Raw genomic sequence first — 24699 nt, 5'->3', positions numbered from 1 at the left:
CTGTTTTATGGACTACATCATTTTTCTTGGCTCCTCTATTTTTTAATCTGTGTCTGCTGTAGATATTTATTAATTATGTCATGTAGTATGGGCACAATCTTTGCTCTTATCTGAGAAATTATTTTTGATTTCATTTTTTCCAGTTCTGCTTTCGTTGTTGGTTTAGGGAGTCTAGGTGGTTGAGTATCAGATTGTTCCATCTCGTTCTCCTTTGTTGTTGCCTTAGTTGATCTAGAAATCTGATTTTGAAACTTATTCACGTGACTTCTCATTTCAACAGATGCAGCCTGCTGTGCCTTTGGTGAGATGATTTTTTGCTCACCCAGTGATCTTTAATTCTCAGCAAGCCTCCTAACAGCCTTTACTCTGCTGCTCACCAGTACACTAATTCCTGGGTTTAGGATAGTGGCCTTCTAGATCCCTGAGCTGACTTGTTGTTTGGGTGGGCTTCTGTCTGGGGCCTGTGCACACTTGGGATGGTATCTTGGTGTGCCTCTTGCTGCAACCCCTATGTACTATTGTCTGGGAGGGCCTTTGGCTGGGGGCTGAGCACTCAAGTTCCTTTTGTCTGCATAGGCTTCTGGCTAGGGTCTCCATGAACTTATCAATGGTATCATGGTGAGCCTCTGGCTGTTGCTTGTGCATCTGTGTAGTTCTTTTCCAGATGGGTCCTTGGCTGTGGCTGATGGTATGGCAAGTCTCTGTCTGAAGCCCGTGCACCTCTGCAGCCTTTATCTAGGTGGGACTATGGCTTAGGTAGGTATGCCCATGTCTCTGGTGTTGGGGAATGGCCCTGAATGGGATCCATTGGCAGCCACACCATCTGGTCCACACACCTGATCCCCACAATCTGGATGTACTCACTGATGGCATGGTGGGCCTCCAGATCCCCAAAAAACTTCTTATCACAAAATTTGGACTCCAAATATGCTATTACTTTTATTTATCACTTGCACTATTACAAATTGATACCAACTTATGCTAAATCATATGATGAATAGGATTTTTAAAAAATATACTTAATTTCTACACTCTGGTCCTGTTATCTTTTCTGCGCTAAAAGTAAAACTTCGAATCAATATATGTGACTAGGTCGTCTATATTCTGAAACCCAAAAGGAAAATATTTGTTCTTTTCTACAGAACAATGTGTGTATCTGACACGTTTTTATCCCAAGACGTATTATATAGCTATTTCTAATCATTTTCACTCACAGTATTGGCTCCAATTTATGTTTTATTGAAACGTAACACTCTTCTACCTATTGGTATAGTAACGTGTGCACTTCTGTGCTTTATCTATCAAGTACACATCCTGCTACTCTGCTAGTTGTCATATGTTGTGCTACTCTGTTTTCTTATATCCATCTTTAGCCCAATTTTTTCAGAACTATAAATTTTATGAGGAAAGAAAGTCTGTATGATTTGGCAGTCTAACCTTCCTATTGTTAAGTGAATAGGTTTATGGACAAAATATTTATTTTTAACTTACTTTGGATCACCTTTAATTATCCTAAGAGGTGCTTCAAAATGTCTAAGACAATTCCTTGCCTCAGATACTTAACTGACATTTTAAAATCTTTATATTATTAAATTATTTGTTAAGTTTGCAACCAATTTCCTGGTGTCTAGATGAGTTTTCTAAACTACTGCAATATGTTTCTACTTAATATTTTCTTATAAAGTTCAAGTTGTTATACTTCCCATGATTTATAGTTAACATATTCAGTATTCTTCTACGTCCCAGTCTTTCATTCTGAAAAAATTATTAAATAAATAGCAAATACTTTCTCTTTCCTTCATTAGGATGATGAGTGTTTTATTTATATGTTTTGTTATTGTTCACTTATAGTTTGGAGATAATGCAAAAGCTTGCATGGGACTTTCAGAGTTTTAAATGGTCAAAATTTATTTGAGATTCTATTTATTGCTTTTTCTCCTCTCACTGGCCTGGAGAAGTGATAATTTCACCATCTTATTCTTCCCTATTCATTCTAAGAAAAAAAAATATAGCTCTACTAAAAGTGTACTTTTTTGCAAATTTTCATTTTTAGCAACCTTGGGTGGGTGGAATTTCAATCATAGTGAAAGGTAGCCAGTGGGTCTTCATAGCCTCCTGGAGAGCTCAGGTCTTTCCTGGCTCCCACCCCAGGTGCTTAATGCTGTAGAATCCTCTCTGCTCTCCATACTTGCTTTCCCAAGCCCCGCCCTGTTCTCTGCACATCACAACCTGTTGTCTATCATATTGCTCTCAATTTAGTAGCCTTATGCTTTGGTTCCACTTGGCTAAATGTCTTATATAAAAGCATCTCATCAAGAGCCGTCTTGGCTGTCTTGAGTTTACTGACCACAGTTCAGAGTTTATCTTTCAGCTATCACAAACTTTCATCTTCTTCTCTGAGGCCCGTATTGTCCTCTTGTTTTGTAGTTGTTGTGCCCACATTTGTCACTCTACTGCACTGTAATGCAGATGAAGAAAGAGTTTATTGGACTGGCACTGTGAGGTATCATATATTCAGTGATTACCTGTACAGCTGAATCTATTCCTAACTTTGGTAAGAGTAAGAGGCTGGGACAGGAGAAGTGGACATTTTCTATATAAGTGATACCTCAGATTCCAGGTAAAAGAATCATATTTCCATCATACACGCACGACTGTAGGGATAAAAGGCACCCTTAGAGTGAAGGGATAATCTTTTTTTTTTTTTTTTGTTCTCGGACATTTCTTTTTCATGGGGAATCTTTGGAAGTTAATAGAAAAGGTAGAATGTTGCTGAGTAAAACCGTGGGGTTTATATTAGTGTTTCTTTTATGTGTTTAACAGAGATATATAAACTGGAATGATCTGTATTCACATTTTGTGGGGGAGAAGAGGGAGAGAATAAAATGGTCCAGTGATATGTCCATTCCACCAGTTCAGGGATTAACATTGCCTGTGGGTTTGGTTACCCTGACCTTCCTCATAAGCAGACCTAGGACAAGGTTTCATGAGAAAATGATTTATTAGAAAGTATTCCTAGGAGGGAGGAACTGGCACAGATAAACGACAACAAATAAGTTTCTGACATAAACAGGATCTTGGGGACTCAGTCTCTGAGGGGGACTCTGGTGATAGAGCAGATTCCTCATCAGTGAGGCAAGGCCAGAGGCAGGACTCTAGATGTCCTCCGAGTTTTCCCCAGGGCACATCTGCTTCCTTCCCTTTGCAGGCAGAGCTGACTCAGCTGCTGGAGGGCAACAGCCTCCAGGGAGCCATAGGTGCAAGCTGTTGGGAGTGAGACTCTTGGGAGGCTGGACAGTGATTATGAAGGAATCCTGAGGGTGTGGTGGAGTGTGCTGTGCCTGAGTAGGCTGCCTGTGCTCCAGAAGCCTTGTCCTGAGAAGCTGGGTTTAAGCAGGGAGGTGCAGGAGCAGGGTATCCCAGGTGCAGGCAACAAAAAGATGCAGAGTCTGGAGAGAATTTACAAACACAACCAAAAATAAGCCCACAGACAGTCAGCTTTTTATTATCATGCATCAACAGTTCTCAACATCTGACGCTGATGTGCTCCCCCTGCCATGTGTGGGTACTTGTACACACGTGCTCAAATGTTGCCCACTGGTACATCCTTAAGTAGAGAAAAGCATACTCCCTGCAATGCTTAAACAATAGTGTCTGGACAAGATAGAGCTTCTTTTAAAAGCCAGTCATGGGCCAGGGATTTAACTCAGTGGTTCGGGGCCTGCCTTGCAAGCACAAGGATCTGAGTTCAATCCCCGGTACCAAAAAAATGAAAAGAAAAAAAGTCAGTCTTTTTTTCCAGTTGGTATAAATTATCTGCTATTATTTTTAAGCCGCACAAAATACAACAAAATGATTTTTTACATGTAGGAGGTATAGACGCTGGTGTCTTTCTGTTAACAAATATCCAGAAGCATAGAGAAAGGAGTAGGCAACAGAGAGGAAGGGTCACTTGACAATGATGAATATTAGCCCAGAATTTCAGTTCATCCATTCTACAAATGGTTTTTCAACCACTGCCATGTGCTGGATAGTAATTGTTATGCGTGTTGTGTACAGATAAATTATTCCACTAATAAGTATGGAAGGTACACATAAATATTATATATGTATGGTATATACTTACATATGCACACATGAACTATGCCCATATCAACCTAATCAATGGTTCAGTCTCCTATTTGACTTAATTTATTGCCCTGTCTTTCAGTACAACCTGCTATTTAGAATATATACATATATATACATACATATATTCATATATATGCTCATACCAACTTCCAAAGAGTCTGCCTGCCTTGCCCAATAACTTTTCTTCTGTTTGTATGAAATGATCACTCACTAGAGCAGGACTGCAGTTCATTTTGGCATCCTGAACAAAACAAAAGGACCTAATTCACTGGAGAAGCCTAATGCATAGTTAAATTCTGCAGATTATTTGCTAGTGAGTCAGCCTATTTACCAAGTTAATTCAACTTGCAAATCAGTCATGTATAAAGATTTAGTTGGCGCAGATAGAGTAGGCACATTTGCCCTAAAAATAGACACACTATACTTGTTCCTACGGCAGTACAGTAGCACCACACATAAAGAGGCACAGTGAGGCAGCGAGAGAGTTCTTTTTTTTCTTACCCAAATGATCAATTCCTTTCCCTGATAGAGCTTGGAGCACATTGCCAAGCATTTGTGTTAGGTTCTTTCTACTCTGGAAAATAAACCCTGGCCCATGCTAATGAATCAGGCACTAGCTGTACCAATTGGTCTGGTTCTTCTTTTGCGTTTTGCGTTGCTGACATTTCCTCTTTCCAGCTTGGGAGTCGCAGCTGCAGGCATAGAGCTGCCGCATATTTCTGGCTACTGTCTCATTAAAATGGTATCGTGAAGCTAGGGGAGAGAAATAACCATCCTGGTTTACATATGTAAGAAGTAGGAACTGTGTAGATCCTGACCAGGAATATCTGAAATCTCTTGAAAACTGTATTCTGTTGGGCTCCAGGGTTAGAACACAACATTCCCGATAGTGCTGTATGCACTGTATACCTTTGATGCTTGTGTGGGGAGAGACCTATGAGCCACTTCTTTCTGGAGTCAGTGACAGCTAGGATAATGGGAGCTATCTTTCCATTGCATCATCACAAAACCTTACCTCCCTCTTTTGTATACTGGAGATGTGCTAAGATTCTTTTAGCTTTAGATTTAAGGTCTTTAGACCTTACATTTACAAATACAGTAAGAAATTAAACACATTGCTAGCTAATAAGAGTACAGCTTTGACATGCAGAGGTTGTACCCAATCCATCCACTGGTGTTTCTGAAGCACACTTTAATGTAGAATGGGTTATAACTCTCAAGTGTAGAGGAACTACAGGGGAGGTGTGGAGAATGACATGCATTTGAAAAGCTACCTGTGATGGAAGAAGGTTCTTAACTGAAAAGACCGATTTTTTTTGTTTTAAATGGGGAAAGATACTGCACATAAGTCACGACCTTAAATAATACTCTGAAAAATGCTGCTGTATCAGAGTGTGGCATGACTGCTCAGAATAAACTGGTGCTAGAGCTCATTAATGAGACTTCTTCAGCAAATTACTCTTACTATGGATAGGCTTGCATATTGCTGGACTGAAATACCAAAATTTGCATGTGTTTTTCCAGCTGTGCTTGTTTGTTTAATTTAAAAGATCAGCTGCAGAAGAAATTCTGATCATATTCTTAAATTAGGAGATGGCCCCAGTTCCCTGATCACATTTAAAAGCTGAGTCATTTTGCAGAGTAACTTCCTGCCATTTGTTGCCCTTGCCCAGTATTCCATTTGAAATTCCATGACCCATTTTATGTACAAACGGTGGGTTTATTTGAGTACAAGACAGAAGGAAATATTATAGACACTAAAGAAATGGAAACAGACATTGTCTTCCAGCAGCTTATAAACTTCGTAAAGTGTGACTACGTATGCATTTATTGGGAGAATTAGAAACATAGCCAAGATATGAAATAGGGTATTAGTAATAGCTAACATTTACTGAGAACTACCACATACACAAAAATAAGCCAAGGTTGGGTGCATTATCACATTTAAATTTCTCAACCCTGTGTGGTAGAAACTCATTATTTTCCTCCACTAAAATATCTGAGATACAAAGAGGTTGTATGTCTTTCTTTAAGACTCCAAAGTTTAGTTCATATATTTAACCATTATCTGAGATGATTGTATCTTTTTGTAACTGCTTTAGGATGAAAAATAGTTAAAGCAAGGTTATTTCCCATAAAGCTGAGTTTAGACGAATTGGCCAAGACAAAGATATGATCCTAGGTTAAGGTAGAAAAATTATTAAGTAATGCCTCCTCTCTTTAGGCTGTGTTCTGTGTGTTACAGACCATGAAACCAATGATTACACTGACAAATGAGAAGTGCTTTGGTCCACGTATGATCACAAAAGCATAGTAAACACCCAGACTAGATTTCGTCCTCCTTCCAGCAAGGTGGAGATGCAGTTGGTGGAGGTCGAAAGCTTAGACCCTGAGCTGGTTCTTCCCTCAAGAGACAGATTGGCTAGAGGATGCTTTCTAGAGTTGCCCCCAAAGCCTGGGACATTGTAGAGGCAAACATTGGCTTAACTCAGAGGGTGTGATACACTTCACCAAATGAAGTCTATTTTTCTGCATTTACTTTAGTTTTATCTGTGAATTCTAGTTAGAGTTCCTTCTTTAAAGACGTTGAAAAGAAAATGCCATCTGTCTTGCTTGTCTGTATTGCTAGAAATGGGCTACATGTAGCATGTGTGAAATTCAGTATATTCTTAAGCATGAAACATGTATAGCTTAGCATGAAACCCATTTCAAATCCCCATTCCACTAGAAGACAGTAGTACTCACCCAGTTTTAAAACCTTCAGTGATCCTTTAAAATCTGATTCTGTCATCAGCTTCAATTTATTCTTATGAGATGGAAAACTCAAGTAGAAACTAGAGATGCTGGAGAAATCAAAGATACATTCACAGATGAATTTTCCCTGAAATGTCTGGAGTTTATGGAAAATTCTAAGCTGTTGTAACAGCGGAAGTATTTGGTGCACAGAATGCATGAATTGAGACTAAAGAGCGTCCAATAAGGTGGACCCTCTTATTGGAGGAAGCCAGCCTTAGACAGGGAGAAGGAAAAAGGAAAAGAGCCCTAGAAAAAGGCTGAAGATCAGGGCCAGGGATGTAGCTCAGTGGTGCAGCACCTGCCTGGCAAGCTTGAGGCCCTGAGTTTGATTCTCAGCACCAAAAAAGGAAAAGGCTGAAGGTTTCAGATGCATCAGTCGGGAACACTGGAGGTTTTCTAGGATGAGTGACATCCTGCCCATTTTGCAAAGAAATGAATTTGAGCGAAATGAGCCCAAAAGAATAAGGAAGGGCATCCTTCTGTATCCCAGTCATGAGGCGTGGAATCATCCATTCACCACGTGGTTGGCAGGAACATAGAGCCCTCCGTTCCTTGGTACAAGAGAGGTTTGGCAAGACTAGTACTTTTCAGTAAGGCTTTAATATTTGTGACTCATTAACTAAGAGTGCAAATGTTGATTTATGGTGACTGTAGGAGATTTTTTAAAAGTTATTATTATGGGTGCAATGGTAGCCAAGGTGACTAGGTCACCAACAGTACTAGGCCATTTAGTTAAAGCGTAGATAAAGAGTTTTGAGCTTGAAAAACTACTGATGCCGAGGAAAGCTGATTGGTAGGTTGTGACTTACGTGCTGCTGTGGTCCCCACTTTGTAACCCGTACCCTCACGAACAAGTAGGCCCAGGTGAAAATACGCACCAGTTGTCATGCAGGATATGATGGAAATGTGGGGAAAAATACATCGTAACCTAAAAAATTCACTGTACAAAAGTGTTTAAGAAATGTCTGGCAGAAGACAAAGGGAACCTTGGCTTTGCTAAAAATGAAGGGGCTTTGAAAATTTGGAGAAGATGCAGCTGCTCTTCTTCATGAATGATACTTTTCCAAGAGTGAGCACAGCACTGACTGTATTGCACACAGAGTATGAGTGTGTTTTGCAGTGTTGTTTTTCTTTCAAGCATTGTAACATCCAATTTGGAATATTGGGGTCCACTGAGACTAAATCAAAATGTATGCACCCCACACTCCAGTGTCAGTTTGAGCTATGACTCCACAGAGCTAGGAAGGAAACTAAACGGTAAAAATGGAATCAGCTAGTTCAACACAAGCTGTGTCTCCATCAGCCATACCCCTTTGTGGCATATTGAATATCTTGGCTCTCATTATGGAATCCAGGCATTACCTGGGAAGCGATTTTTAAACTAGGAAATGTGAAATTTCAGAGCAGCTTTACGTGTATACAGAGACTGCTATTCTACTTTTTTTGGCCTTACATAGGTATTCTAGAATTAGTTTAAAAAAGATATTTGATCAAAGCATAAATCATATGTTCACCTTCCAATTGAAAAGTCACCTGATATTGTGAATACAAAAGAGAAATTCATCACAAAAGCTCTACAAAAGGTAGTCTGTTTGAAATAAATTAAAGGGCAACATTGATAGTCCCAGTAGCATAAAACAATTATAACTAACAAATTACTGGACTGTGTTTCACATTTTTTTCAAGAGAGTTTGTTTGTAAGTATTATTTTGATATTTGAACTTTGATCAAAATTAAAAGTATCACAGTAAAACATCATATACACAGTAAAACATCATATGTCAGGAATAACAAAGGGTACCTTTTGAATAATTAATAAGCTATTCAAAAGTGATCACTTCCTAAAATACAAGATCTTCACGTTATCTTCTAGCCAAAAAGTTTGCATTTTTTGCCATGAGAGTGACTTGTTTATATCATGATTCCTTTACAAACATCAAAAGCCATTTGTTTATCTTTTTAATTTATCTTTTAAGAAACATGTTTAACTCACACTCCCTTTATTTAGCAATGGTTTAGAATTAATAGGAGAATGATACTTATGAATAAACATGCTGATTTCAGATATCTCCACTCTGATTAAATTTTCAAACACATGCAAAACTTCAGCCATGGCTGATAATTGTCTCACGGATCATATTTCAGGACTATGCGCTTCGAGGCCTCAACGCGTTCCTGAATTAGCACACGTGTTAGCTTTCTGAGCCAAAAGATGGGATATTTAAGTAGCAGAGAATGCTCTGTCTGCTTTGAATAACAAAGAGATGATTTCATTTTTCTCAGTGTGCTTAGGATTCAAGTCTACAGCTTTATTCCATTTCCATGGGAAGATAATGTAAATGGCAGCATCCGCCCTACAACACTTTAATTCTCTGATGTCCTGAATCCAGAATTTCTCATTTCTTTAGTGAATAATTTTCCAAATATCTCTTCAGCCTGACGAGGTTTTCTGCAGCTTTAGAAGGATTCTCAGTAAGAAATCGAGGTACTTACTTCAAAGCTGGCTTCAGGCATCTTGATCTTTCTGTAGGGTATAAATAGTTTTCAAAGTAGTTTTAATTTTTTTTTTCAAGTTTCCTTGTTTTCATTTTTCTTGCCATTCACTTTGGTGAAACAAAGAATAATTCTTCCAAGCAATTCAATCAAGTGGAAGGTCAGTGGTTTCTAAATTCAATTCTAAGTGTTTCCAGAAGATAGGCCTAATCTACAAACCAAGTACAGTGAGCTGACTCTGGTTCCCAGAAGTGTAACCAGATGGTTCTAAGGTTTCTATGTCTAAAATTATCAAAAAGCTTTTAGTGAAAATCTCTTTATTGTGGTTATGTCCATTTTGTAATTACTCACTTTAGTATTTCCTCTTCAGTGCTTCCTTTTGAAGCTTCCTGTGCTCTGCTTACACCCTGTGCTTTGTCTTTTGAAAAGGTGATTCTAATACCTGGCTCACAGCCTCCTTCCTAATGTGACCATTAAGGCAGTTTTCTGACGCCACAGAAACCGAGACCATCTTCCTCCTTTCTGTGTCTCATTTATTTCTTTGACACAGGTCTTGGCACATGTTGAGTATTCAGTAAGTATGGAAAGAATGAATGAAATGGTATTAATACTATACTTGTGTTCTGATTTACAACCAACCTTTAAACTACTCATAATCTTCAAATATTTTGTGTATTACTTCTGTCATCCAACAAAGCAAAACAGATGACTGTATGAAATCAGAGCTTCCAAAATGTTTTCCTCCCCAAAATCCATTATTTATAGTGTTATTCATTTAAACTGTTTCTGTTCTTATGATATCAAGATTGAGAGAGCAATTTCCCAAGAATTCACATTGAGAATGTTCTTTGTCTGAAGTTTTATATTTGATTTAAGCATTCTCTCTCTCTCTCTCTCTCTCTCTCTCTCTCTCTCTCTCTCTCTCTTATTGTCAGAAGGACACAGAAAGCATCAGGTAGTTCATAAGGCTTTTTTTTTTCAAGTAAGTGAAAAAAGAAATATATCAGCCAACTGAGATCTTATCATTTTTTAGCATCAGCTTTCAGCTAAATATACCATGAAGAAATCATTCTATGTGTGATTAAGATATAATAGGAGCCAGAAAATACACATAAAATAACTTGCATATGCAGATCTATATACCAGGACTTAGCCATCTAATTTGGCAGCTGCTTACTACACAGCATAATATGGGACACCACAATTGATGGGCAAAATTTGAGCAGCCCTGAGACTTCACGTATAAATGTGACATTGCCATAATCTCTCAATCTCATAATCAGAAAATTATGAATCATTGATTCAGTCATGCCTGTTTAACTTTGAACATTAAAAAGACTTCTATCTCATGTCACAGGTTTTCAATACTGGTTAAACTAGAAAACTATGAGTTAAAAATTTTCATATTAAAATTATTCATCCTATAAAAATCTTTTAGAAGTGAGAGACACAGGCAGAAACACTCAGTGTGTTGGTACAGTCATTGGGATCTTTGGATCTAATGGAGATACTTAATCAAGTGTAGATCATTTATGCTAGTATTCATTGAATAATCAAACTGATATAAGCAAATGCAGTCCCTACATATGTATCTCTCAGACTTCATTCCTTGAAGTAATAATACCTTTAAAATGATGATAAAGAGGTTTGAAAGTGAGTGTTTGCCAACATATATATTGTGAAAACCTTTGTTAGGCATAAACGAACAGGTTTTGTTATTGTAGAACTTTACTGCAGTGTGCCTAAACCCAGAGAGTAGGAGAGTAATTCAAACTGGGTGAAAGTAAGGTTATACAAGCCTTTTAAGATGATCAATGTGCCAGGCTTAGTGTCACATGCTTGTGATCCTGGCATTTTTAAAGGTTAAGGCAGGAGGATGGCAAGTTCCAACCCAGCCTGAGCAATGGTAGTAGCTCAGCAAGATATTGTCTAACAAAAATAGCTTGGTATGTAGCTTAGTGCAAAGACCCTGGATTCAATCCTCAGTACCAAGAAAAAAAAAATGCAAACACTTGATCAGTTCTTAATAGGTGCACAATTCTCTGCCCTTCACACAAATGAGTATGTATTCATTCAATCTTCAAAATAAGCCCATGAAATAGGTGTCATTTTTTAGTTGATGAATGTGAAACAGAATGAATTAACGTTCCCGGATCAACAGCTAGAATAGTAACACAATGATTTGACTGTAGGTAATTTTATACTTAGTCATTTTGTATGTTGTTATCTTTGAAATAAATAGGATGCCATCATTTGGAAGACTTTAAAATGCAATGAAGGTTGTCTTTCCAAGTTCTTTCTTGACTTGGATCATCTATGTTTAACAGAAAAATCTTTTGCTTTACTGTAATATAGGTAGATTAGATCAGGATTTGTAGAAAAGAGTCAATCAAATAGTGTAATGACATCCCATATATTTCTTTTCTATGGAGAAGTTTTCTTATATTAAGATATCTAAAATTTCTAACCAGAAATGAAAATATTCTCCTTATTCAGATTCATTAAATATGCAGTTTCTTTAATGTAGCAGAAGGATCACAGATCACGGCAAATAGATCAGATTAAAAAATGGCTTTAGAAAGCTCCCTGGCTAAGGACACTTATGTATTTTTGATGCTGTCTTTCTCCATACTCACATCCACTCAGTTACTCAAGAAATACAATTATTCTTGTTTCTTTTCTTAGTGTATAATTGCTAATTGTTTAGTTCTTCAGTGTGGTTTTTTGCTTTTGTTTTCGGAGACAGGGTCTCACTATGCAGTTGAGACTGCCCTGGAACTCATTATGAAGCCCAGGCTGGTCTCAAACTCACAGTGATCCTCCTACCTCAGCCTCAGCCTCCCAAGTGCTGGTATTACAGGCGTGCGCCACCACACCCGGCAGTGTGTTTAAATGGTTATATTTCCATATATGTTGCTGATTCTTTTTCCTCGGTTACTGCAACAGTCACCTAGCTTCTTATCAACTTTCAGTGGTCTCTCTCAAATATGTCTCAGGTAATGTCACTGTGTTGCTCTAAACCATTCTCAGTAACCTTATAATCTAAAATCTTTGGCAGTTAATAAGGCCTGATGGAACATGTGCCCTGTGTTCATATCTGTCCTCCGCTTCATTTTCTCACGCACCCGCTGCATTCTTTACACACTGTCCTCTCTCTCCTATCTTGGGAACTTTGTACTTGCTTCTTCCTCTAGAATGCTTTATCCTTATTCCTCTCCAGGCTTCCTTTTTGGCCCCAGGGCATCTAATGTAAAGCCTTCGTCTTTTGTTTGTTTCTTAGCTAGTCCTTCTATAATACTTTTTTGAGAATGTATCATTGCATGAAATTGCTTTTTATTGCTCCATTTTCCCCCACTAGATTATTAACCTTATTTCTTGTTCATTAATTTATCATTTCCTGAAATGTTACCTGGAACATTGAAGAACTAAAAAAAAAAAAAGGCTTGTAATGTGTGAATAAATACCAAGTCATGATTAGAAAAAGAAACCGGCATTATGCTTTAGCATGAAAATGCAAGACTGCAAAAATTGATTTATTAAATGTACCTAAAGTGAATTTTGAACATTTGATAATTCACTATGCAGAGGTGTAGATGATGATGTAAGCTTTACAACAAGAGCAATGTTATCCAAGAATTAAATGCCATGGGATAAACACACCATGAAAAGCACAGAAAAAGCACAAGTTCCCGAGTTTGTTCCCTGGTACAAAAATAAAATAAAATAAAAGCACAGTAGGTCTGCAGACTGTGAACAAATGGGAGGAGATATCCAGATGTTGCAACATCATTATCTGAGTTATATTTGCTGAAACTTATAGCATTCCTTGTGAGGAAGAACTGAGACTAAATATCTCTTTCTCTTTCTTAGTATACACTCACAAACACACAGAAACATGCATATAGAGAAAAATAGTATATAGTCCATGTATAAATATACCTTATCTCAGATGTGTCACCATGATAGAAAAACATTCCACACACAAAAGGCTGAAATCAGAAAAATGTATGTGTGTATGTGTGTGTGTGTGTGTGTGTGTGTATATATATATGAGAGTTTTGAACTCAGTTAAAAATTACATTATTTATAAGGTGACATTTTTTCCATTTTGAAATAGCACATTTCAAATAGTAAGAATCAAACATAAACTTGAATTTGAGTTTAGTCTTTATGTAGCTTAAATGGATTTCCTTATTTTGTGGTGAGACTGAATGATAGCTCATCATAAAAACTGTACTACTTAATGTAAGAGGAAAATACCTAATTGAAATCTTTAAACAATCTGTGTCAAAGATTTCAGTAAAATACAAAGAACTTTAGAATTGCACATTAATCTTTTCAAATATGAGAATGACTGAATGATAGTGACAGAATGTTCTCCAGATTACTATTGTAAGTATACATACAACAAAATTAAAATTTTTCATTTTTTCTCCTGTCTTCCAATTCTGTATCAGGCTTTAAGCGAAACAAATAGAATAATACATATTTTAATTCAGTGTATCCCTCAGACAGTTTCCTTATGAACTGATTCTCAAATTAAAATAGCTATTTAAAAGGTAAGAAAATTTTAGCAAGATCAATAAATATGCCTTTGGGCCGGGGCTGGGGTTTTGGCTCAGTGGTTCCGCCACCTGCCTCTCAAGCACAAGGTCCCAACTTCGATCCCTGGTAACCCCCCAAGAAAAAAAAGAAAAATAAATATGCCTTACTGAAATAAAATAGTAATTTATCTTTTTTATAAGTTTAGTACCACTTTTCTTTTTCTTTTGCAGTTTGCAGCCAATCCATAGTTCTAGACTAACTGCATGATAAATTTGAATCTTGGCAGGGTCACATGATAGATCTCTTAATAATGTGAAGCACATCTCTCACACAATCTACAGTGAATCAAATGTTTAGTAGAACCATGTGATGCCTCCCCCTAACTCTCTGCTCCTAGCTCTAAGAGCAAAGAATGGACAATTGAATCAAATTTACCACTTGAGGAAGTATTTGGCATCACATTAAGCCCCAGGGCAAAGAAAAATGGTTCTGCTTTTTTGACCCTTTTTTCTTGGCCCTTACCACCTAGCTCAGTGACAATTACTCTTTCTTATTTAATATTCACTTCATAGAATGTTGCAGAAGGAAGACAGGACCGAAGGAATAAGGAAAATGTACTTACGTTTGAGTGAATTATAACACAAAGACAAGGAGATCTGGCTTAAAGACTTCATTTTCCTTTTTTATCCTGATCTAATCAGTGTTTAGATTTTTTTTTTTCCTGGTACCAGAGACCAAACTCAGGTCCTTGCTCTTGTGAATCAGGTGAGGCACCAGCGAGCTAAATCCCTCAGATCAGTATTTAGAATGCAGTTGTCTTTTCTCATCTGCAGGGAGATGCTCCAAGACTCCCTGAAAGTACCTGGACTCTTGGATAGTTGTGAAATTCTGTGAATACGTACTACATGGTCTTCTGTACATGCATACCTATGATAAAGTTTTATTCATAAACTAGGCAAGGAAGATATTAATAATAACAAATACAATTCGAGCAATTCCAATACTATATTTTGACAAAAGTTTTATGAATGTGGTCTCTTTCTCAAAATTTCTTATTCTAATCTTACCTTTCTTCATCTTGTGATGATGCATAATGATACGATGCCTATGGTTTGAATTGTAGCAAAGAGCTTGATGTAGGCATGGAGACTGTAGGGAACCAGTGTTAGACTACCAAGTGTTACTTGAATACAAACATTTTGTTACCACAGTAGTCAATCTGAGAACAGAGGTGGGAACTAAGTGACTAACACAGTGTGGAAACACTGCACAGAAGGATGGCTCATATCCCTGGTGGGGTGGTACAGGATGCCATGGGAATCCATCCTACTTTTAGAACAGCACACAATTTTAAACTTGTAATTGTTAATTTCTGGAATTTTCCAGTTATATTTTCTACATTAGCTGTGAGTGACTTGAAACTGCAGAAAACACAACTATGGTTAAAGGGAGATTATTATAGTGTTGTAATATAATCTGGAAATCCAGGTAATCTTTTCCCTTTTTTTTGATCATGCCTCAATTCTCTCTCCCTCCTCTGTAGCCAAACATTATAACATTTTCCTTAATTTTTCTTTGTGTTCCCATCAATTTCAGACATTTTGGAGGGCAGTATTATTGTTTTTACCTCCAGAGAATATAATAAAAATTAACCATATTTAGTATTGGTGATTTTATTTGATTTGAATAAATCACTTTAACCAAGATTGTGGATGTCTAGATTGAGTAGAAAGCATTTTACCAAAGATTAATTCTAAAAAACCTAAAAAAGTCTATAATAACTGTTATCATTCTTTCTCCTACAATTGAAATGCACAGTTTTCTCCTTCCAGCAATCCTCTACTCTTTTTTCAATGTTCTGAATGGAAGTGAGTATTAAATGCTAGAGAAAAATCGTCATGTGGCAGGGTGGTCAGGGCCAACAGTAAAGGATCAGAAAACAGAATCATTTTTCTTTTCCCTGAAACTTCAGATAGTTCCAGGTACTTCTGCAAATGGTGAAGTTGTTTCAGTTGTCAAGCAAAAGATGGATAACCTGCCTAAAGACTTCTTTTTCCTTATTATCATGATCAAATTAGTAAAAAAAAAAAGTACTCAAGAGAAAAAAACCTAGGCTTAAAATAGTGGGCATACAGAGAAGGGCACAGGAGGCAATCCAAAAACAGATCCCAGTGACAAAATTTGGAATAATTTAGCAAATGAATAATACTAGTATTAGATTATATTTCAGAGATTTTAAAATATCTGTAATTTTACACATTACTTGCATACTTACCCGAATAAAAAGAGAGGTAGAAGAAACAATTATTTTTCCAGTAAGAACTTCAGCTAGCAAACGACAAAGAACAAGAGAACTAAAAATAACATCATTAGATCACCACTGTAACACTTGCCGTGGACCGGGTCCTCTGAGGGAAGTCAAAGTTACCAACAAAAACTCAGTGAGCAGAAATAGTGTATCACCTAAAAATGTGGTGCAGTAGAGAGAACAGCACCTCGAAAGGTGTCCATCTCCTAATCTTCAAGACCTACCAGTGTATCATTTTTCATAGCAAAGAAACAAGAGATTGGCAGATGACTCTGAAGTTCGGATCAGTTCTTCCTTAGACAAGCACAGTACGCTGGATGACCTGACTGGGCTCCTGTGTTGTCACAGAGGAAGGGCAGGTCGAAGTGATGGGGTGGGAGAAAGGACTGAGTACTACTGTTGGCTGGCCGTGGAGTCTCCCTCCAGTCTGTCCTGCTGTAACCCTGTCTTCCAACTGAGACTTGTATCTAGCCGTACAGAACTGTACGGTGAGAAATAAATGTGTGATTTTAAATTAAATTTATGCTAATATAGTATGACAGAAATAGAAACTAAATGCCATTACTAACTACACAAAATAGATTATAGTAGAGAACTCTGGCAGACACACCCATAGCTGAATGATCCAGTTGTGTTACCATTAATGCATGTCACCAGTATGCACCTCTGTTATGAGAAAGATACATTGTTTCTGTGGTACTTTCCCCAGGGATGCATGACCTTAGATGTAATCACAACGAAACATTAGGCAAGACTCACACTAAGATATGTTCACAAGATAAAGGACTAGAACTCCTGGAGCATTTTCAAGGCTATGAAAGACAACGAACCATCACAGACTGGAGAAAAGCTAGTAGACGTATAGTATCTGGAAGTAGATTCTAGAACAGAGAAAGGGCGTTGGTGAAGTCTGAGAAAAAAAAATCTGCATTTTTGTTTATTCGATATTGTAGAAAATTTCTTAGTTTTAAAAACTGTTCTCTGACAATGTTACATATTAGGATAAGAGGAATCCCAATGGAGGACAAATGAGAACTCCATCTTTTTGCAATTCTTTTGAAGTCTAACATATCAAAATTTATGAATATATATATTCATATGCACATATATAAAATTACTCAGGAATAAAGTAACAAATGTGGGTTAAATGAACATTAATTTTAAAATTCTCTAGAGAAAGTATGCTTTTAAAGTACACTTCAGAAAAAAATAGCTGAATACACTTTAATATTCCTGAGCAGACAATTTTACTGTCTGTTCATGGAAGATTCTAGCCTTTACAGTGTCTCTTTGTATTTTTTTATGTATGAATTTAATATATCCTTTATGTCTATTTAATTGACATCATATTCAGCAGTACTCAAAGCTTTTTCATTAGAAACTATTTTTAGGATTTTACAGTAATGTTTACAATTCTTTCTATTCTTTAGGTGATTTTTTCGACATCTGTTTTCTACTGAAATTAAATGAGGGTTTATTTATGTGAACTTCACTTTATTGTCTAGATGGATTATGTATCACTATTTGACACCTCTTTATCCAGGGAGTTAAAGGTTGATATTCCCAAATCTGAAGTTTTACTGTAAATATAAATCTTGGTATAGCCTCTCCCAATAAGATATTAACTTTGAGCCATATTTTCCAAGGAGAAGGATTTTAGAAATTTACAGAAATACACAAGGGATTGTAGAGATTTATTAGATAAGCTAAATTTAAATTGCCTGATAACATTAAATGAGAAATTCTCTTTGAAGGTCTATCTCGGGAGCTGCTCCAATTCCCACTGCACTTGGGCTACTTCTTTGCCATATCTACTTAACCATTTTCCTTCTTTCTCTTTTGGTACAGGGTATCAAACTCAGGACTTTGCATTTGTGAGGCAGTCGGAGGCACCACTGAGCTAAATCCCTGACCCTCTCCTTCTTCTATCCCAACATTTCTGTCTATAACCTCTGGTTGCCTTCACCTACAACATAGAAAGAAAAGGTTCTTTTCAGTCTTCTGTTGCCTTCAGAGTTGCGACACTTTTAAAAAATGAAATTATTTGTGGTTGCTTTGGGTTAGCAGTAATGGGACAATGGGAGGGCAGGGAGAGGATGGAGGGGTTCACCCAAGTCTGTGAAACTCTGGGTTTTTCCTTGAGGAAAGCAGAACCGTGCGGAGTCCAGATACCCATATCACACAGGCATGCGTTGCTCCTCGCAGGCTTCTTTACCTAGACACTGCATTAGCTAGACAATGTGACAGAGTCCATGTAACATCAAGAACATCACCGTTTCCTTAGATAACAATCAGAATCGGCATCATCAGGATTTTGTGTGCTTAGGCGTGATGAACTTATGACATACAGATGACTGTGAATGGCAATGAAGTTCCGAGATGCAGAAGTAGATGATGTGTTAGAAAGAGCCCGACATTCAAAACTTTGTTTTTAATGTCCACCGTTGACCTGTTGGGTGAATTCGGGGAGAGCAGATACCTTCTGTGGACCTCAATTAATTCTTCCTTACAAAGTAAATGAGGATCGATGAAAAAAGTGTATCTTCTCAGAAGACTGTATCTCTTCAGGCATATCTCAAGAGAATAATATTTAACAATATTATAGTCTTTACCATTGTAAAAATCCAAGAGGAAATACATTGAGTTGTATCACATAATTCTTAGATACATAGGTAAGAAGCCATCATTTGAGGAGAAAACATCTTTTTGTCTTTATATAGTCCCCTAAATGTTAAAGAGCAAAGAAATGGGGCTGGTATATGAATGAGAATATGAGTGCACGTTTATTTTAAATCAAGACTGTAGTGATACGATGATATGATCTTGGTCAGGTCTCGTAATAATTCAGATCTTCGCACTCCTCACTGATCAGGTGAGTTAATCTGCTGACTGAAAGAGATGGACACTGTGTATAAGCACCCAGCTTGGTATCTGGTCCATCAACTGTAGCCTATATTAATGCTTGTTCTCCAGCCATTCCTAATAAGTGTTGAGTACAGTTACTTTCGTATGGGGGAAGAAGAAAATTGGCTCACAGGGATTAATTACATAAGGATTTAAAACATGCAAGTACTATTCCTTTTGGCCCTTATTTTTATAATAAAGAAGAAGAATTATTAATTTAAATTTAATTCATGATACTACCATTGGGTATAAAATTTATTTGACATAAATATGGATAAACATGTTAAATATATGTAGGAGTCACTAGAATGAGAAAAAATGCAGAGAATAAATATATATCTAAGCACTGCGAAAGAATTTGCCGTCACATAAAAATATCCCACACATACACAAAAGATAAGATAGTTCACTATCTAATTATGAGTGTGAAGTCATGGACATAACAGTCTCCTGGGATAAAGTACAGCTAAACCTGTCTGTTTGAATATCTGTCTCCTTGTTTGTCCTCTATCACTTATTTATAGCTCCTGTTCTAAAGCGGATTCTAATTCAGTTCTTGTAAATTTGCTGATACAGAAGCAACATGAAGTGTGGTTTTCAAGTGGTAGAATGTAAAAGAAGGGAGAAAATTTATTAGGGAAATTTTAACCTTTTTTAAAAATGTTTTTAATGTCACAAACTCAATAGGTATCTAAGAGGGGAAAGGCAATAGAAGTAGTGGAAAAAATATATAGCACAGAAAGTATAATATAAAAAAAATCAGAAAGTTTCAACTTCCTACAGTATTTGAGTGATGGAAACAAACTACTCAGTGTAAATATGCCTTCAGTTTAAGCTACTTGTCACTTTATCCTAGCTTTTCAATAGTCCCTAAAATGAGTATCTTGATAGTTTGATCACTTTTGCGGAGACATGACTGTTTTGCTTATTTTACTTTTGTTAACCTGGAAGGTGGAGGAGGGACCTGGGGGTCATTGGAAGACAAAAGAAGTCTTTCCTTGCTAATCAACACCCAGAGAAAAATCTAGGTCAATTCCCTAAGAAGAAAAGTAATTGGGAGGTCAAACAGCAATCATATTTCCTTCTTTGTGTTAAAAGATTTTCCTCACACATAAACTCAAGTATTTAATTTATCACTATTAAATAGTGCTGAGAAAGCTTTGCCATGGAACAGAGCAGAAAATTTATGAGATTAGAGATAAAAATCAGAAAATGCTGGTCTGGCAGTATAGTAAATCGAAAAGGGAAAGTGAACGTGTGTACCAGAGCACATGGAAGACAATTTCTGCACTTTATAAAGAGGTATTTGGTGAGTGGTGCAAAAGCTTCTGAATCTATTACAACATTTGTAAAGTAATTTGTAACACTCACTATTCCTCTAAAATTGTCATGCGGATCATTTTTTGAACTTAGAAAAATGAATTTAAATATCAGCACAATTAATACATCATCTAAAACTAATGGAAAGGAAACAAAATGCACAGTTAGATAACTGAAAAAAAAAGCACTTTAAGGAATTAATCTGGTTTTTGCTTAGTAAGACAGTCTAGTTGTGCTAATCTTTTTCTGTTGCTAATGAGGAGCTTTAGCCATTGAATGAGACTTCTGTTAAACTTGCTTTTTTTTTCCTTTCACAAATATAAATTATATTTATTTGGTGTCTGCTAGTAGTTTAATGATACATGAGAGGGGTTCTTGGAATGCTTGTGCACTATTTCATAAGACAAATATTTTCCCTAAATATAAGTAAGATATTGTTCTATTATTTTTTGTCCTAAGGGGAGAGGGGGAAAAGTAAAAGAAAAAAAAAAGAAAGAAAGATTCAAAGTATTTGTAGCATAATGTGCTTTTTTCTATCCAACTTGGTCACATATTAAGTGATAAAAATTAATGTAATATGCATTCTTGCCTATTTGTTTCTGAGAACGTGAAATGTAGTGTTCAAAACTGTTTTGTTTTATTATCCATTAAGCCAACCCAAAAGATAGCATTCTTCCTCAAATTTTGCAGGTTGGTTAGTTTTTTTCTTGGCTCTTTTACTCATCCACTTTTAAATTACTCATAAAGTAAGCTTTTGATCCCTTTACCTGTTGAATAACGGAATTTGAAAATGTAAATATTACTGACAGAAATAAGTAGAGACCTCAGAATGATTCTTCAGATCTGTTACATGAAAGAGGTGCAGAAGATCAGTGTTCTAATTGCATGAAGAGTTACCCAAAGTCCAGGTAAAATGTAGCATTTTGATTTAGTACATGTGCTGGGCTCTCTTTGCAGATCACTGGTTTGGGTTTTGTATTTTTTTCTCTACTTTAAGGTCTTCTTTTTATAATACACTTTCCAGTTTTACTCTTAAAATGGATATTTTTCTTGCATCTAAATAAATAAATAAATAAATGCAAAACAATAATCGAAAGACTCATAAAAGGATGAACCGTTCATACTTCTCTTGGTAGGAAAAGAAACTCTGTAGTGCCTCTTTTGAAAAAAAAATTACCCCATCACCTCCCTTCTTGTCTCGCTCACATTGCTTTTACATCTGAGGAAAATTGGACTCTGTCTACAAATTATATAAATTATATATATATTAGAAGGACCCTTTTCATCTGTCAAAACATATAAAACCCAAAGGAGACACAGGTTTCAAAAAGGAAATGATTTGTGCAATGTTGCAGGTCTTTCAGGTAACTGAACCCATCTGGTCAAATGGGTTTCTTTCCAGCAATTCTAAATTTTAGTGCCTCTGGCTTGCAGCACAAAGAAGAAGATGCCAATATATATTTAAGTGACTGTGAGCTTTTTCCTTTCTATCTTCTCCACTCTTCTTTCTTTACTCCTCTCCTCTATATTTGCCCTCCTGTTCTTTTCACGTTTGCTATCCTCAGGATTAAAGGTTTTAATCTCAGTATTATCAGTGTCACTCAAATGTGGAATTTTTCCTTTTGGAATCACAGAACACTTAAAATAGAACACCAGGACTTATTTTAGATTTAGTCTGTTTCTTTCTTTCCACTTTTAACTTTCTATCATTCATCTTTTCCTTGTTACATGACCTTATTACTGTAGCAGAATTATTTTGGAAAAGAGTCATGTGAATTGATGTCAGTTGCTCTACTGAAATTTCTAAGTGGATTTCAGTTTAAAATTATTATTTTAAAAGTAAGTTAAAAATGAGTACAAATGTTAAACTACACTATGTATTATATGTATGTGTGAGTGAGTGTTTACAGGCTGCTTTTGGGTTATCTGATTATATATTTGGTACATGTATATTCATATCTTTCCATCCAAACCTCCCACTTGTATAAACTTCCCAGTATTCTTACTATATAATAAGAGCACACATCTTTTTTAATTTGAATTACTTTTTGTTACTACCTTTTGTTCCCACTAGAAGTTTTATGTTTTATTTCCTTCTTGTAATTTTGGGGTGTGCATTCATGTCTGTATGTTCCATGAATTTCCTTAGAAAAAAGTTAGCCTCTTGGAAGTATACCTACCCAAGAAAGGACAAATCCCTCCAACTCCAAGGGAAATGGAGTGATTATTTATCCTCTATTCAAGTGTCAAACCAATCCCAGAATTATTCGTTTACATTATGAATAGGTATACTTTATGAATAATATAATTATATATTTGATCTATTCAAATAAATAGTATGTATTCCTTATATGATTGCAACATGAATTATCTAATTAAACGATGGTAGAGTACCCAAGAATATGTAAATAAGCAGAGAAGCTGTATAAAGAATGTGCAAGTGGGTGTCGGGGACTTAGCTCAGTGGTTCCAACGCCTGCCTTGCAAACACAAGGAACCAAGTTCAATCCCCGCTACAAAAAAAAAAAAAAGAAGAAGAAGAATATGCAAGGAAAGACTATGACTGGTGGATACTAAAATATACAAATACTAAATCCAGTGAATCAGATTCATTCTGTGTGTGAATGTGCTTAGGAAGAGGGCTACTATTCAGAAATACTTTACTTATATTTTCATGATTACTTGAAATATTTTGAAGAACTTTGACCATCTTTCTTACTTTGCGTAATGGTCTTTGATTTTTTTATGGGTCATTTGGCCTACACTGAATACCATTTGGTATTTTACTAACTAAACTGTTGAGAAAACCAATTTAGCAAAGCGCTTTTTCTAAATTCTTCTGACATGTGAACAAGTTTGGTAACACAGCGACAGTGTGATGAAGTTTTGTCTTTGCACTTAATGTCACTTCAGCGTGAAATCCTCTTCCTTTACTGATATTCTTTTGTCAGTTCCTCTGCCAATTTTATTTCATAACATTTGAGTATCGACCTACAGTCCAATTCCATCACTCACTAGCAGATGGATAAAACTGATAAACCTGTGTAAAGAATGTATCTTGCTGAAAGATGCACTTCTTAAAATATAAGTTGAAATTATTTAGCCATGTGCCTCCATAACCCTTTAGTTTAATCTCCACTTAGTCTCTTTTTAATCCTTTTCTAATCTATAAGCTCTCCATAGGGCAGCAACTAAATGTTTTTCTACTTTTTCATCCGGAATTCAGAGATGCAGAGAACTTAAGGTTTAGTACATTGGTATAATAATGTTTATTGAAAAGTTGTTCCTTTGCAGTAAACAGACTACCAGGACAAAACTTATAAAGTTCTTCCTCATCTCTGAGGCCTGAGTTCTTTGCTCTCATAGCAGCTAGATGTAGTGCTTGGAATGTGAGATAAGAAAGTAAGTAACTTACTTTCTCTTTGCAGGGTTAAAATACCCAACACCCACAACTTACAAACAAGGAAAGGCTTATTTCAGCCCATGGTTTGTAGAGGTTTCAGTCTATAGTGAGCTGGCTCCAAGGCAGGGAAACATGGCGGAGGAATATCACAGAAGAGCAACAGTCTATGGTGTGGCAGGCGGGAAGCAATGAAACTTCTTTCTTATTTTTTTTTTTTATGCCATCCAGCACACAAGCTTATTGGTTGATGTGACTCACACTCAGAGTGGGCCTTCTCTTTTCATTGAATCCATCAACCACACCTAGAAGTATTGTAAACTAATCAATGGACTGATCTAATATCACACACCCATGATTTAATCACTCTTCAAATGTCCAGCTATGACTGCACAAGGCTTTGGGGACACATGTAGATATAAGCCATAATAGTAAAGTCTCAATTTCAATGTCCTTCTTAAAATCATGTGTTATGAATGATCTGGATGTATATGTTCTTTCCAAATTCATATGTTGAAATCCTAGTAACTAAATGTTATGGTATTAAGTGATAAACCATTTAAGAGATGAGTAGGTCATGAGGATGGAACCCTCTTAAATAAAATTAATATTTTAATAAAAGAGGACCAGCAGAGCTTATGGCTTCTTCTATCAAGAGAGGACACAGCAGGGCCGGGATTCCACTGCCTGTTGAGTGGGGGGGAGAGGGAGTGGGAGGGAGGGAGGGAGAGAGAGAAAGAGAGAGAGAGAGCGAGAGAGAGAGAGAGAGAGAGAGAGAGAGAGAGAGAGAGAGAGAGAGAGA

The 24699-nt window shown here is 36.6% G+C and overlaps 1 protein-coding gene across 2 annotated transcripts in view; it reads left to right on the top strand.

Annotated features, from left to right (window-relative positions):
• Mdga2 (MAM domain containing glycosylphosphatidylinositol anchor 2) overlaps window positions 1–24699 on the top strand; it is a 736020-nt gene that overhangs the window by 196357 nt on the left and 514964 nt on the right. The window lies entirely within an intron of this gene.

Source organism: Fukomys damarensis, unplaced genomic scaffold (genome assembly GCF_012274545.1).
Source record: "Fukomys damarensis isolate Sample0158 unplaced genomic scaffold, DMR_v1.0_HiC HiC_scaffold_17, whole genome shotgun sequence".
Taxonomy (NCBI): Eukaryota; Metazoa; Chordata; class Mammalia; order Rodentia; family Bathyergidae; genus Fukomys; species Fukomys damarensis.
Note: the sequence above shows the minus strand (reverse complement) of the source record. Positions and strands in the feature narration are given on the sequence as shown.